Source organism: Mustelus asterias, chromosome 6, assembly GCF_964213995.1.
Source record: "Mustelus asterias chromosome 6, sMusAst1.hap1.1, whole genome shotgun sequence".
Lineage (NCBI taxonomy): Eukaryota > Metazoa > Chordata > Chondrichthyes > Carcharhiniformes > Triakidae > Mustelus > Mustelus asterias.
This window is the reverse complement of record NC_135806.1, coordinates 4,582,446-4,598,073: the sequence shown is the minus strand read 5'-3', so window position 1 is coordinate 4,598,073 and position 15,628 is coordinate 4,582,446. Positions and strand designations below refer to the sequence as shown.

Sequence of the window (15,628 nt, the reverse complement as noted above, 5' to 3'; positions counted from 1 at the left end):
AAATAATCAAAGTGCAATGCCAATCCAACACTGAAGGAGTTAAACGACGCTGTGACATTACTTGGAGCTGTTAAAGGTGCTATTTAAATAAACATTCAAATCTAACTATAACTTGCATGCAATCTCTGTGACAAATTTAAACAAATAAGCATTCACTTGGATCTGGGCAGGTATTGGAGTCAATACAAGTATGACAGCAGGTGTTGTATTTATAGGTTATGAGTTCAGGTAGGAAAATTTAACAAACAATTTAAAGTTTGATTAATAAAAATATATGAAGTTAAAGAGAGGTTTGTTCAGCTGCTGTCCAAGCAAGGAAAGATGATTCAACAGAGGCAAGCAACTTTACTCATTTGTCCCTGGACAATTCCTGACTTTAACTTGCTTCATCGTAGAATCCCCACAGTGCAGAAGGAGGCCATTCAGCCCATCGGGTCTGCACCGACCACAATCCCACCCAGGCTCTAGCCCCATAATCCCATGAACTAACCCTAGCTGGTCCCCCTGACACTAAAGGGCAATTTAGCATGGCCAATCCACCTAACCCGCACACCTTTGGACTGTGGGAGGAAACCGGAGCACCCGGAGGAAACCCACAGACACTGGGAGAACGTACAGACTCCACACAGACAGTCACCCAAACCGGGAATTGAACACGGGTCCCTGGCGCTGTGAGGCAGCAGTACTAGCCACTGTGCCGCCCGTAAGGTATAACTTGTAAAGGTAAACCTGAAGGTGACAGGGTTAGAAGGCACATGATACAACTGATACAGTAAGTGAACAAGAGCCTATATTTGCCAACAGTCTAAAATACATGCTTTGTGGGACAATATTTATTGTGCCCGTGAAAATCACCTCGAACAATTTCTCTCCCCTCACCTGATCAGTGTTCCACAGTGCTGCTCCATAAACCGCCTGTAAGTGAGGGTAACCTGGCAGGGCAGCAAAGGTCCTGGTAGTTTTTCTATGCAGTCACCCAGCCAAGAGTTACCAAAGATCAACCCTGACCTACATAGGCACGCCTCAGTCGTAAAATTCTCTTCCTTGTTTTCTAGTCCCTCCGTGGCTTTATCCTTCCCTATCCCCATAACACCTCCAGCCATACAATCACGAGGTCTTTGCACCCTTTTAATTCTGGCCTCTCGATTTTAACAACCACCACCCCGCCCCCCCTCCCCCCCGGCCGCCCTCAAGACCCTAAACTCTGGAATCCCCTCCAATTCTCCCTCCTTAAGTCGCTCAAATGTTTTTCACCACGCTCTTCGCTTAACATCTCCTTATATGACTCGGTGTTGAATTTTGACTGTAGAACATTTTATCTTAAAAGGTGCTACACAAATGCAAGCTGTCGATGTTGAGGGGGGAATGAAGTTACTGCCTATGAGGACTAGTTCCCTACCTCTACATTACTGATTAGTTTTCAAACACAAAATATCATAGAATCATCATAGAATCCCTACAGTGCAGAAGGAAGCCATTTGGCCCATCGAGTCTGCACCGACCACAATCCCACCCAGGCTCCATCCCCATAATCCCACATATTTACCCTGATAATCCCCCTGACACTAGGGTCAATTTAGCATGGCCAATCAACCAACCTAACCCACACATCTCTGGACTGTGGGAGGAAACCGGAGCATCTACAGGAAACCCACGCAAACACGGGGAGAATGTGCAAACTCCACACAGACAGTGACCTGAGGCCATAATTGAACCCAGGTCCCTGGCGCTGTGAGGCAGCAGTGCTAACCCACTGTGCCGCCCCCTAATCATTCTTGTTCAACACTTTTTAAAAACTTAATTATGAGATAAAACACACTGCAGAATGTTAACATATTTAAATAAAGGACCCTTTTTATGCATCATGTTGTGAGGTGAGATATGTGTAGTAATTCTGTATACAAACAGAAGCCAGCCGTTTTCAGACGTGCAGAGTTCTGACTAAAACAATATTATAAAGGTTCAAACCACTTTTGAAAGTTAAGAAAGGTTGGCTAGTTTATACACATTATTGGATTTATACATCGACTCCTGCCTGAAATGTGACGATGTTTTGCCTGCACTCTTTGTAAAACAAAATCTGATTTGCTGGACTGCATTTCTTAATAATATATCTTTAATAACTTATTTGACACAAGGACTGCAGAATGAGAATTTGTAAGTCACCTCCAGAATTGTTTCATAACATTTACAGGTTCAAGTGTATTGATAAGATAAATGTACCTGCCTTGCCAAACTACAGAAAAAGTCAAACTGCTCAATCTGAGAGATTGTTTAAAAAAGAATTAGACAGTAACACTCAAGTTAAGGAAAACTAAAAGCTCAAAATTTTGGATTAAACATGCCATACATCACACAGGTTCGACTTAAACAATTCTTAACTTGCTCCGCTATTGGCAACAATTAAACCGTATACTTTAAAAGATTAACCCATTTTATCTATTCTTCAACAGCTAACCACGCTAAAAAGGTCAATTTTGATCCATGATCTTTGCTGCCATCGAGTAAAAAGGGTGACAGAGGCATCAGAAACTGGGGGGGATATTCGTAAATGAACCACATGTAGAAATATTTGTGTTTTATTTTTAAAATATTTTACTTGATTAGACACAGATTTAAATTCAGTTACACTCTAACAGGAACAAGTTTGGGAAAATTTGACACATTTTGTTTATACATAATCATGCACATTTGAACATTTAGATACAAATGTACACACATAAGACCAAAGCAAATGCACAGAGTCATTTTTACTGTGCCCAATATGTTAACACTCTGTTGCATAACTAAACAACTTTGCCTTTTCAAAGTCTTTCATACAAAAACAAACATTGCACTAATATGATAAACAGCGAGAAATTAATGCCTCTCTTTCCAGTAGGGTACACACTATTTGCCGACACACTGACAACACTGGACAGACTTACCTCCCCCACCTCTCCTTCAGGTTTGCAAACAACCAGCCCTGTTACCTGTATAGAAAACAAAACTCTGGCCAATCTCTTCACTCTGAAAACAACTTCACCTGAATAAACCTGGCATACTGTAACACTGAACACTGCCCTGTATCCATGTGTGAGCACAAAAACTCGACCTTCCCTGAGGTTTTTAAAAAAGCACATCTTTGCATATCTGTGCACCTGTAGGAGGAATTAACAACCTTAGTTATGATTCAACACAGCACATTAACAGCATCTCACACCTCCACACACCAGAAAAGATAGAGATATACTCTACATTCTCTCAGCGTCAGTTTATTAATTTCATTCAAGGGATGTGAGAATGGCTCTCTATTGTTCTCCATTTCTCCCTTCCTTTCTTCAACTCTATTTCTCTCTTTTTTCCTCTATTTCTCTCTGCTTTCTATTCCTGTCTCTTGATTTCTTCAATTTTACCATTACTCATTTCTCCCTGCCTCTCCCCGGCTCTATTTCTCGTTCCCTCACTTGCCAGTCTTTCCCTCTATTTCTCACTCCACCTTTCTCCGTTTCTCACTCCCTCACTCCCACTCTCTCAATTTCTCGCTCTGTATCTCCCGCCCCATTCTCTCTGTCTTCCCCCAAAATTTTCCCCATTCTCCCCCTCATTCTCTTTATCCCTCTCCCTCCCCTATTTATCAACTTCTCTTTCCCTATCCCTCTCTACTTCCTCTCCCTCCCTTCCCCCATCCCTCTCTCCAATTCTCACCCTTCTCACTCTATTTCTTTCTCTCTTCACCCCCTTCTATTTATCTCCCCATACCCTCTCTATCTCTCTCCCACTATCCCCCATATCTCAATCTCTCTCCTCCATCTCTCTTGCTCCCTCCCACCTTCCCCCATCTCTCTCCCCCCCCATCGCTCCCTCTCTTCCCACCCCCCTATTTCTCCCTCCCTCCCTCCCCCGCTCTCCCACCATCCCTCCCTCCCTCCCCCGCTCTCTTACCATCCATGCCTCCCTCCCCGCCCTCTCACCATCCCTCCCTCCCCCGCTCTCTCACTATCCCTCCCTCCCCCGCTCTCTCACCATCCCTCCCTCCCCCGCTCTCTCACCATCCCTCCCTCCCCCGCTCTCTCACCATCCCTCCCTCCCCCGCTCTCTCACCATCCCTCCCTCCCCCGCTCTCTCACCATCCCTCCCCCCTCCCCCGCTCTCTCACCATCCCTCCCTCCCCCGCTCTCTCACCATCCCTCCCTCCCCCCCCCGCTCTCTCACCATCCCTCCCTCCCTCCCCCGCTCTCTCACCATCCCTCCCTCCCTCGCTCTCTCACCATCCCTCCCTCCCCCGCCCTCTCACCATCCCTCCCTCCCTCGCTCTCTCACCATTCCTCCCTCCCTCGCTCTCTCACCATCCCTCCCTCCCCCGCCTTCTCACCATCCCTCCCACCCTCTCCCGCTCTCTCATCATTCCTCCCACCCTCCCCCGCTCTCTCACCATCCCTCCCTCCCCCGCTCTCTCACCATCCCTCCCTCCCCCGCTCTCTCACCATCCCTCCCTCCCACTCTCTCCCGCTCTCTCATCATTCCTCCCACCCTCCCCCGCTCTCTCACCATCCCTCCCTCCCCCGCTCTCTCACCATCCCTCCCTCCCCCGCTCTCTCACCATCCCTCCCTCCCCCGCTCTCTCACTATCCCACCCTCCCTCCCCCGCTCTCTCACTGTCCCACCATCCCTCCCTCCCCCGCTCTCATTATCCTACCCTACCTCCCCTGCCCTCTCACCATCCCTCCCTCCCCGCTCTCTCACCATCCCACCATCCCCCGCTCTCTCACTATCCCTCCCTCCCTCCCCCGCTCTCTCACCATCCCTCCCTCCCTCCCCCGCTCTCACCATCCCTCCCTCCCCCGCTCTCTCACCATCCCTCCCTCCCCCGCTCTCTCACCATCCCTCCCTCCCTCCCCTGCCCTCTCACCATCCCTCCCTCCCCCGCCCTCTCACCATCCCTCCCTCCCCCGCCCTCTCACCATCCCTCCCTCCCCCGCCCTCTCACCATCCCTCCCTCCCCCACCCTCTCACCATCCCTCCCTCCACTGACCTCTCACCATCTCTCCCTCCCCCGCTCTCTCACTATACCACCCTCCCCCATCCCTCCCTCCCCGCTCTCTCACTATCCCTCCCCCGCTCTTTCACCATCCCTCCCCCGCTCTCTCACCATCCTTCCCTCCCCCGCTCTCTCACCATCCCTCCCTCCCTCCCCCGCTCTCTCACCATCCCTCCCTCCCTCCCCCGCTCTCACTATCCCTCCCTCCTCCGCACTCTCACCATCCCACCATCCCTCCCTCCCCCACTCTCTCACTATCCCTCCCTCCCCCGCTCTCTCACTATCCCTCCCTCCCCCGCTCTCTCACCATCCCTCCCTCCCCCGCTCTCTCACTATCCCTCCCTCCCCCGCTCTCTCACTATCCCTCCCTCCCCCGCCCTCTCACCATCCCTCCCTCCCCCGCTCTCTCGCCATCCCTCCCTCCCCCGCCCTCTCACCAACCCTCCCTCCCCCGTTCTCTCACTATCCCACCCTCCCCCCTGCCCTCTCACCATCCCTCCCTCCCCCGCTCTCTCACTATCCCTCCCTCCCCCGCTCTTTCACCATCCCTCCCTCCCTCCCCCGCTCTCTCACCATCCCTCCCTCCCCCGCTCTCACCATACCTCCCTCCCTCCCCCGCTCTCACCATACCTCCCTCCCCCGCTCTCTCACCATCCCTCCCTCCCCCGCTCTCTCACCATCCCTCCCTCCCCCGCTCTCTCACCATCCCTCCCTCCCTCGCTCTCTCACCATCCCTCCCTCCCTCGCTCTCTCACCATCCCTCCCTCCCCCGCTCTCTCACCATCCCTCCCTCCCCCGCTCTCTCACCATCTCTCCCTCCCTCCATCTCATCCCCTCCCGCATCCCCCTGTCACCCCCATGCCCCTCTCCCCCGATCCCCTCTTCCCCCGTCTCTCTCTCTCCCCTCCCACCATCTCTCTCCCTCTATCACCATTTCTCTCACCCTCTCCCCCCTCACCATCTCTCTCTCCCTCACACCATCTCTCTCTCTCTCCCCCTCTCACCATCTCTCTCACCCCCATTTCTCTCTCGCCCGCCTCACCTCTCGTCCCCCCACCTCTCTCTCTCGCCCCCCCCAATCTCTCACTCTCTCTCATCCCCCCATCCTCTCTCTCTCTCACCCCCTCCGTCTCGCTCTCTCGCGCCCCCCCCCCAATCTCTCTTTCGCTTTCTCTCTCACTCGGCCCCCCTATCCCTCTCTCTCTTTCCCCCCGATCTCTCTCTCTCTCGCCCCCCAATTCACTCTCTCACGCCCCCATCTCTCTCTTGCTCTCTCTCTCGCCCCCCCATCTCTCTCTCTCATGCTCCTATCTCTCTCTCTCCAGTTCTGTCTCTCACTCCCCCATTTCTCCCTCTCTCCCCCCCCATCTCTCTCACCCTCTCCCCCCCCATCTCCCTCTCTCTCCTGCCCCCTCATCTCTCTCACGCAAACCCCATCACACTCGGAACACCCATCTCCCTCTCTCTCTCTCGCAACCCCCATCTCTCTCTCTCGCGACCCCCATATCTCTCTCTCTCTCGCGACCTCCATATCTCTCTCTCTCTCGCGACCTCCATATCTCTCTCTCTCTCGCGACCCCCATCTCTCTCTCTCTCTCGCGACCCCCATCTCTCTCTCTCTCTCGCGACCCCCATCTCTCTCTCTCTCTCGCGACCCCCATCTCTCTCTCTCTCGCGACCCCCATCTCTCTCTCTCTCGCCCCCCCATCTCTCTCTCTCTCGCGCCCCTCATCTCCCTCTCTCGCCCCCCATCTCTCTCTCTCGCCCCCCCATCTCTCTCTCTCTCGCCCCCCCATCTCTCTCTCTCGCCCCCCCATCTCTCTCTCTCGCCCCCCCATCTCTCTCTCTCGCCCCCCCATCTCTCTCTCTCGCCCCCCCATCTCTCTCTCTCGCCCCCCCATCTCTCTCTCTCGCCCCCCCATCTCTCTCTCTCGGCCCCCATCTCTCTCTCTAGCCCCCCCATCTCTCTCTCTCTAGCCTCCCATCTCTCTCTCTCTCGCCCCCCCCATCTCTCTCTCGCCCCCCCATCTCTTTCTCTCTCGCCCCCCATCTCTCTCTCTCTCGCCCCCCCATCTCTCTCTCTCTCGCCCCCCATCTCTCTCTCGCCCCCCCATCTCTCTCTCTCTCTCTCTCTCTCTCGCCCCCCCATCTCTCTCTCTCTCTCGCCCCCCCATCTCTCTCTCTCTCGCCCCCCCATCTCTCTCTCTCTCGCCCCCCCATCTCTCTCTCTCTCGCCCCCCCATCTCTCTCTCTCTCGCCCCCCCATCTCTCTCTCGCCCCCCCTTTTCTCTCTCGCACCCCCATCTCTCTCTCTCTCGCCCCCCCATCTCTCTCTCTCTCGCCCCCCCATCTCTCTCTCTCTCGCCCCCCCATCTCTCTCTCTCGCCCCCCCATCTCTCTCTCTCACGCCCCCCATCTCTCTCTCTCTCACCCCCCCATCTCTCTCTCTCTCTCGCCCCCCCATCTCTCTCTCTCGCCCCCCCATCTCTCTCTCTCTCGCCCCCCCATCTCTCTCGCCCCCCATCTCTCTCTCTCTCGCCCCCCCATCTCTCTCTCTCTCGCCCCCCCCATCTCTCTCTCTCTCGCCCCCCCATCTCTCTCTCTCTCGCCCCCCCATCTCTCTCTCTCTCGCCCCCCCTTCTCTCTCTCTCTCGCCCCCATCCCTCTCTCTCTCGCCCCCCCATCTCTCTCTCTCGCCCCCCCATCTCTCTCTCTCGCCCCCCCATCTCCCTCTCTCTCTCTCGTCCACCCCCATCTCCCTCTCTCTCGCCCCCCATCTCTCTCTCTCTCGCCCCCCCATCTCTCTCTCTCGCCCCCCCATCTCTCTCTCTCTCTCGCCCCCCCATCTCTCTCTCTCTCTCGCCCCCCCATCTCTCTCTCTCGCCCCCCCATCTCCCTCTCTCTCTCTCGTCCACCCCCATCTCCCTCTCTCTCGCCCCCCCATCTCCCACTCTCTCTCTCGCCCCCCCATCTCCCACTCTCTCTCTCCCCCCCCCATCTCCCACTCTCTCTCTCGACCCCCCCCCATCTCCCACTCTCTCTCTCCCCCCCATCTCGCTCTCTCTCTCGCCCCCCATCTCTCTCTCGCCCCATCTCCCTCTCTCTCGACCCCCCATCTCCCTCTCTCTCGACCCCCCCATCTCTCTCTCTCTCGCCCCCCCATCTCTCTCTCTCTCGCCCCCCCCATCTCTCTCTCTCTCTCTCTCGCCCCCCCATCTCTCTCGCCCCCCCATCTCTCTCTCTCGCCCCCCCATCTCTCTCTCTCTCTCGCCCCCCCATCTCTCTCTCTCTCTCGCCCCCCCATCTCCCACTCTCTCTCTCGCCCCCCCATCTCTCTCTCTCTCGCCCCCCCATCTCTCTCTCTCTCCCTCCCCCCCCCATCTCTCTCTCTCTCTCCCCCCATCTCTCTCTCTCTCTCTCCCCCCCCCATCTCTCTCTCTCTCTCTCCCCCCCCATCTCTCTCTCTCTCGCACCCCCATCTCTCTCTCTCTCGCACCCCCATCTCTCTCTCTCTCGCACCCCCATCTCTCTCTCTCTCGCACCCCCATCTCTCTCTCTCTCGCACCCCCATCTCTCTCTCTCTCGCACCCCCATCTCTCTCTCTCTCGCACCCCCATCTCTCTCTCTCTCGCACCCCCATCTCTCTCTCTCTCGCACCCCCATCTCTCTCTCTCTCGCAACCCCATCTCTCTCTCTCTCGCACCCCCATCTCTCTCTCTCTCGCACCCCCATCTCTCTCTCTCTCGCACCCCCATCTCTCTCTCTCTCGCACCCCCATCTCTCTCTCTCTCGCACCCCCATCTCTCTCTCTCTCGCACCCCCATCTCTCTCTTTCTCACCCCCATCTCTCTCTTTCTCGCCCCCCCATCTCTCTCGCCCCCCCATCTCTCTCGCCCCCCCATCTCTCTCGCCCCCCATCTCTCTCGCCCCCCCATCTCTCTCGCCCCCCCATCTCTCTCGCCCCCCCATCTCTCTCGCCCCCCCATCTCTCTCGCCCCCCTATCTCTCTCGCCCCCCCATCTCTCTCGCCCCCCCATCTCTCTCGCCCCCCCATCTCTCTCGCCCCCCCATCTCTCTCGCCCCCCCATCTCTCTCTCTCTCTCGCCCCCCCATCTCTCTCTCTCTCTCTCGCCCCCCCATCTCTCTCGCCCCCCCATCTCTCTCTCTCTCTCGCCCCCCCATCTCTCTCTCTCTCTCGCCCCCCCATCTCTCTCTCTCTCTCGCCCCCCCATCTCTCTCTCTCTCTCTCTCGCCCCCCCATCTCTCTCTCTCTCGCCCCCCCATCTCTCTCTCACTCGCCCCCCCATCTCTCTCTCTCTCGCCCCCCCATCTCTCTCTCTCTCGCCCCCCCATCTCTCTCTCTCTCGCCCCCCCATCTCTCTCTCTCTCGCCCCCCCAGCTCTCTCTCTCTCGCCCCCCCAGCTCTCTCTCTCTCGCCCCCCCATCTCTCTCTCTCTCGCCCCCCCATCTCTCTCTCTCGCTCCCCCATCTCTCTCTCTCGCTCCCCCATTTCTCTCTCTCGCACCCACATCTCTCTCTCTCGCACCCCCATCTCTTTCTCTCGCGCCCCCCATCTCTCTCTCGCCCCATCTCTCTCTCTCTCGTCATCACTCTCTCTCTCCACCCCATCTCTCTCTCGCCCCCCCATCTCTCTCTCGCCCCCCCATCTCTCTCTCTCTCGCCCCCCCCATCTCTCTCTCTCTCGCCCCCCCATCTCTCTCTCTCTCGCCCCCCCCCTCTCTCTCTCTCGCCCCCCCCATCTCTCTCTCTCTCGCCCCCCCCATCTCTCTCTCGCCCCCCCATCTCTCTCTCTCTCGCCCCCCTCATCTCTCTCTCTCTCGCCCCCCCCATCTCTCTCTCTCTCGCCCCCCCATCTCTCTCTCTCTCGCCCCCCCCATCTCTCTCTCGTCCCCCCCATCTCTCTCTCTCTCGCGCCCCTCATCTCTCTCTCTCGCCCCCCCATCTCTCTCTCTCGCCCCCCCCATCTCTCTCTCTCGCCCCCCCATCTCTCTCTCTCGCCCCCCCATCTCTCTCTCTCCGCCCCCCCATCTCTCTCTCTCGCCCCCCCATCTCTCTCTCTCGCCCCCCCATCTCTCTCTCTCGCCCCCCCATCTCTCTCTCTCGCCCCCCCATCTCTCTCTCTCGCCCCCCATCTCTCTCTCTCGCCCCCCATCTCTCTCTCTAGCCCCCCCCATCTCTCTCTCTCTAGCCCCCCCCCATCTCTCTCTCTCTCGCCCTGCCATCTCTCTCTCTCTCGCCCCCCCCCATCTCTCTCTCTCTCGCCCCCCCATCTCTCTCTCTCTCGCCCCCCCATCTCTCTCTCTCTCGCCCCCCCATCTCTCTCTCTCTAGCCCCCCCCCATCTCTCTCTCTCTCGCCCTGCCATCTCTCTCTCTCTCGCCCTGCCATCTCTCTCTCTCTCGCCCCCCCCCATCTCTCTCTCTCTCGCCCCCCCATCTCTCTCTCTCTCGCCCCCCCATCTCTCTCTCTCTCGCCCCCCATCTCTCTCTCTCTCGCCCCCCCATCTCTCTCTCTCTCGCCCCCCCATCTCTCTCTCTCTCGCCCCCCCATCTCTCTCTCTCTCGCCCCCCCATCTCTCTCTCTCTCGCCCCCCCATCTCTCTCTCTCTCGCCCCCCCATCTCTCTCTCTCTCGCCCCCCCATCTCTCTCTCTCTCGCCCCCCCATCTCTCTCTCTCTCGCCCCCCCATCTCTCTCTCTCTCGCCCCCCCATCTCTCTCTCTCTCGCCCCCCCATCTCTCTCTCTCTCGCCCCCCCATCTCTCTCTCTCTCGCCCCCCCATCTCTCTCTCTCTCGCCCCCCCATCTCTCTCTCTCTCGCCCCCCCATCTCTCTCTCTCTCGCCCCCCCATCTCTCTCTCTCTCGCCCCCCCCATCTCTCTCTCTCTCGCCCCCCCATCTCTCTCTCTCTCGCCCCCCCATCTCTCTCTCTCTCGCCCCCCCATCTCTCTCTCTCTCGCCCCCCCATCTCTCTCTCTCTCGCCCCCCATCTCTCCATCTCTCGCCCCCCCATCTCTCCCTCTCTCGCCCCCCATCTCTCTCTCTCTCGCCCCCCCATCTCTCTCTCTCTCGCCCCCCCATCTCTCTCTCTCTCGCCCCCCCCATCTCTCTCTCTCTCGCCCCCCCATCTCTCTCTCTCTCGCCCCCCCATCTCTCTCTCTCTCGTCCCCCATCTCTCTCTCTCTCGTCCCCCATCTCTCTCTCTCTCGCCCCCCCATCTCTCTCTCTCTCGCCCCCCCATCTCTCTCTCTCTCTCTCGCCCCCCCATCTCTCTCTCTCTCGCCCCCCCATCTCTCTCTCTCGCCCCCCCATCTCTCTCTCTCTCGCCCCCCCATCTCTCTCTCTCTCGCCCCCCCATCTCTCTCTCTCTCGCTCCCCCATCTCTCTCTCTCTCGCCCCCCCCATCTCTCTCTCTCTCGCCCCCCATCTCTCTCTCTCTCGCCCCCCCATCTCTCTCTCTCTCGCCCCCCCATCTCTCTCTCTCTCGCCCCCCATCTCTCTCTCTCTCGCCCCCCATCTCTCTCTCTCTCGCCCCCCCATCTCTCTCTCTCTCGCCCCCCATCTCTCTCTCTCGCCCCCCCATCTCCCTCTCTCTCTCTCGTCCACCCCCATCTCCCTCTCCCTCTCTCGCCCCCCATCTCCCACTCTCTCTCTCCCCCCCCCATTTCCCACTCTCTCTCTCTCCCCCATCTCCCACTCTCTCTCTCCCCCCCATCTCGCTCGCTCTCTCTCGCTCGCCGTCTCTCTCTCTCGCCCCCCATCTCTCTCTCTCTCGACCCCCCCATCTCTCTCTCTCTCGCCCCCCCATCTCTCTCTCGACCCCCATCTCTCTCTCTCTCTCTCTCGCCCCCCCATCTCTCTCTCGACCCCCATCTCTCTCTCTCTCTCTCTCGCTCTCACCCCCCCCATCTCTCTCTCTCTCGCCCCCCCATCTCTCTCTCTCTCTCGCCCCCCCATCTCTCTCTCTCTCTCGCCCCCCCCATCTCTCTCTCTCTCTCGCCCCCCCCTCTCTCTCTCTCTCTCGCCCCCCCCTCTCTCTCTCTCTCTCGCCCCCCATCTCTCTCTCTCTCTCGCCCCCCCATCTCTCTCTCTCTCTCGCCCCCCCATCTCTCTCTCTCTCTCGCCCCCCCATCTCTCTCTCGCTTCCCCCCCATCTCTCTCTCGCCCCCCCATCTCTCTCTCTCTCTCGCCCCCCCATCTCTCTCTCTCTCTCTCGCCCCCCCATCTCTCTCTCTCTCTCGCCCCCCCATCTCTCTCTCTCTCTCGCCCCCCCATCTCTCTCTCTCTCTCGCCCCCCCATCTCTCTCTCTCTCTCGCCCCCCCATCTCTCTCTCTCTCTCTCGCCCCCCCCATCTCTCTCTCTCTCTCGCCCCCCCATCTCTCTCTCTCTCTTGCCCCCCCATCTCTCTCTCTCTCTCGCCCCCCCATCTCTCTCTCTCTCTTCGCCCCCCCATCTCTCTCTCTCTCTCGCCCCCCCATCTCTCTCTCTCTCTCTCTCTCTCTCGCCCCCCCATCTCTCTCTCTCTCTCTCTCTCGCCCCCCCATCTCTCTCTCTCGCCCCCCCATCTCTCTCTCTCTCTCGCCCCCCCATCTCTCTCTCTCTCTCTCGCCCCCCCATCTCTCTCTCTCGCCCCCCCATCTCTCTCTCTCTCTCGCCCCCCATCTCTCTCTCTCTCTCTCGCCCCCCCATCTCTCTCTCTCTCGCCCCCCCATCTCTCTCTCTCGCCCCCCATCTCTCTCTCTCTCTCTCTCGCCCCCCCATCTCTCTCTCTCGCCCCCCCATCTCTCTCTCTCGCCCCCCCATCTCTCTCTCTCGCCCCCCCATCTCTCTCTCTCGCCCCCCCATATCTCTCTCTCCCCCCCATATCTCTCTCTCTCCACTCCATATCTCTCTCTCTCGCCCCCCCATCTCTCTCTCTCTCCCCCCCATATCTCTCTCTCTCCACTCCATATCTCTCTCGTCTCTCGCCCCCCCATCTCTCTCTCCCCCCCCCATCTCTCTCTCTCCACTCCATATCTCTCTCTCTCTCGCCCCCATCTCTCTCTCTCACTCGCCCCCCATCTCTCTCTCGCCACCCCATCTCTCTCTCGCCCCCCCATCTCTCTCTCGCCCCCCCCATCTCTCTCTCGCCCCCCCATCTCTCTCTCGCCCCCCCCATCTCTCTCTCGCCCCCCCCATCTCTCTCTCGCCCCCCATCTCTCTCTCTCGCCTCCCCATCTCTCTCTCTCTCTCGCCCCCCCATCTCTCTCTCGCCCCCCCATCTCTCTCTCGCCCCCCATCTCTCTCTCGCCCCCCCATCTCTCTCTCGCCCTCCCCCCCATCTCTCTCTCTCTCCCCGCCCATCTCTCTCTCTCTCTCGCCCCCCATCTCTCTCTCTCTCTCGCCCCCCCATCTCTCTCTCTCTCTCTCTCTCCCCCCCATCTCTCTCTCTCTCTCGCCCCCCCATCTCTCTCTCTCTCTCGCCCCCCCATCTCTCTCTCTCTCTCGCCCCCCCATCTCTCTCTCTCTCTCTCTCTCTCTCGCCCCCCCATCTCTCTCTCTCTCTCGCCCCCCATCTCTCTCTCTCTCTCGCCCCCCCATCTCTCTCTCTCTCTCGCCCCCCCATCTCTCTCTCTCTCTCGCCCCCCCATCTCTCTCTCTCCCCCCCATATCTCTCTCTCTCCACTCCATATCTCTCTCTCTCTCGCCCCCCCATCTCTCTCTCTCTCCCCCCCATATCTCTCTCTCTCCACTCCATATCTCTCTCTCTCTCGCCCCCCCATCTCTCTCTCCCCCCCCATCTCTCTCTCTCCACTCCATATCTCTCTCTCTCTCGCCCCCATCTCTCTCTCTCACTGCCCCCCATCTCTCTCTCGCCACCCCATCTCTCTCTCGCCCCCCCATCTCTCTCTCGCCCCCCCATCTCTCTCTCGCCCCCCCCATCTCTCTCTCGCCCCCCCCATCTCTCTCTCGCCCCCCATCTCTCTCTCTCGCCTCCCCATCTCTCTCTCGCCCCCCCATCTCTCTCTCGCCCCCCCATCTCTCTCTCTCGCCCCCCCATCTCTCTCTCTCGCCCCCCCATCTCTCTCTCTCGCCCCCCCATCTCTCTCTCTCTCTCTCCCCCCCATCTCTCTCTCTCGCCCCCCCATCTCTCTCTCCCCCCCCCATCTCTCTCTCCCCCCCCATCTCTCTCTCTCTCTCTCGCCCCCCCATCTCTCTCTCTCTCTCTCCCCCCCCATCTCTCTCTCTCTCTCTCTCTCTCCCCCCCCATCTCTCTCTCTCTCTCTCCCCCCCCATCTCTCTCTCGCCCCCCCATCTCTCTCTCTCTCGCCCCCCCATCTCTCTCTCTCGCCCCCCCATCTCTCTCTCTCGCCCCCCCATCTCTCTCTCTCGCCCCCCCATCTCTCTCTCTCGCCCCCCATCTCTCTCTCTCGCCCCCCCATCTCTCTCTCTCGCCCCCCCATCTCTCTCTCTCTCTCACCCCCCCATCTCTCTCTCTCTCTCGCCCCCCATCTCTCTCTCGCCCCCCCCATCTCTCTTGCCCCCCATCTCTCTCTCTCTCTCGCCCCCCCATCTCTCTCTCTCGCCCCCCCATCTCTCTCTCTCGCCCCCCATCTCTCTCTCTCTCGCCCCCCCATCTCTCTCTCTCTCACCCCCCCATCTCTCTCTCTCTCTCGCCCCCCTCTCTCTCTCGCCCCCCCCTCTCTCTCCGCCCCCCCATCTTCTCTCTCTCGCCCCCCATCTCTCTCTCTCCCCCCATCTTCTCTCTCTCGCCCCCCCATCTCTCTCTCTCGCCCCCCATCTCTCTCTCTCGCTCTCCCCCCATCTCTCTCTCTCCCCCCCACCTCTCTCTCCCCCCCATCCTCTCTCTCTCCCCCCCCATCCTTCTCTCTCTCTCCCCCCCCATCCTTCTCTCTCTCCCCCCCCCATCCTTCTCTCTCTCCCCCCCCCATCCTTCTCTTCCCCTCTCTCTCCCCCCCCATCCTTCTCTCTCTCCCCCCCCCATCCTTCTCTCTCTCCCCCCCATCCTTCTCTCTCTCCCCCCCCCATCCTTCTCTCTCTCCCCCCCCCCATCCTTCTTCCCCCTCCTCTCCCCCCCCCCATCCTTCTCTCTCTCCCCCCCCATCCTTCTCTCTCTCCCCCCCCCATCCTTCTCTCTCTCCCCCCCCCATCCTTCTCTCTCTCCCCCCCCATCCTTCTCTCTCTCCCCCCCCATCCTTCTCTCTCTCCCCCCCCATCCTTCTCTCTCCCCCCCATCCTTCTCTCTCTCCCCCCCCATCCTTCTCTCTCTCCCCCCCATCCTTCTCTCTCTCCCCCCCATCCTTCTCTCTCTCCCCCCCCATCCTTCTCTCTCTCCCCCCCATCCTTCTCTCTCTCCCCCCCATCCTTCTCTCTCTCCCCCCCCATCCTTCTCTCTCTCCCCCCCCATCCTTCTCTCTCTCCCCCCATCCTTCTCTCTCTCCCCCCCATCCTTCTCTCTCTCCCTCCCCATCCTTCTCTCTCTCCCCCCCATCCTTCTCTCTCTCCCTCCCCATCCTTCTCTCTCTCCCCCCCCCATCCTTCTCTCTCTCCCCCCCCCCATCCTTCTCTCTCTCCCCCCCCCATCCTTCT

The 15,628-nt window shown here is 59.1% G+C and overlaps 1 protein-coding gene across 23 annotated transcripts in view; it reads right to left on the bottom strand.

Moving 5' to 3' along the window:
* pip5k1ba (phosphatidylinositol-4-phosphate 5-kinase, type I, beta a) overlaps window positions 1-15,628 on the bottom strand; it is a 178,008-nt gene that overhangs the window by 160,737 nt on the left and 1,643 nt on the right. For 2 of the 23 annotated variants that reach the window (XM_078213994.1, XM_078214003.1), the window contains exon 2: window positions 3,026-3,140. The exons of 19 other annotated variants lie outside the window; for them this stretch is intronic. The gene's annotated coding sequence lies outside the window, so the exon portion shown is untranslated. Of the gene's footprint in view, window positions 1-2,927; window positions 3,141-15,628 lie in introns of all 23 variants that reach the window. 2 more of the 23 variants (XM_078213989.1, XM_078213996.1) reach the window with 1 other exon arrangement.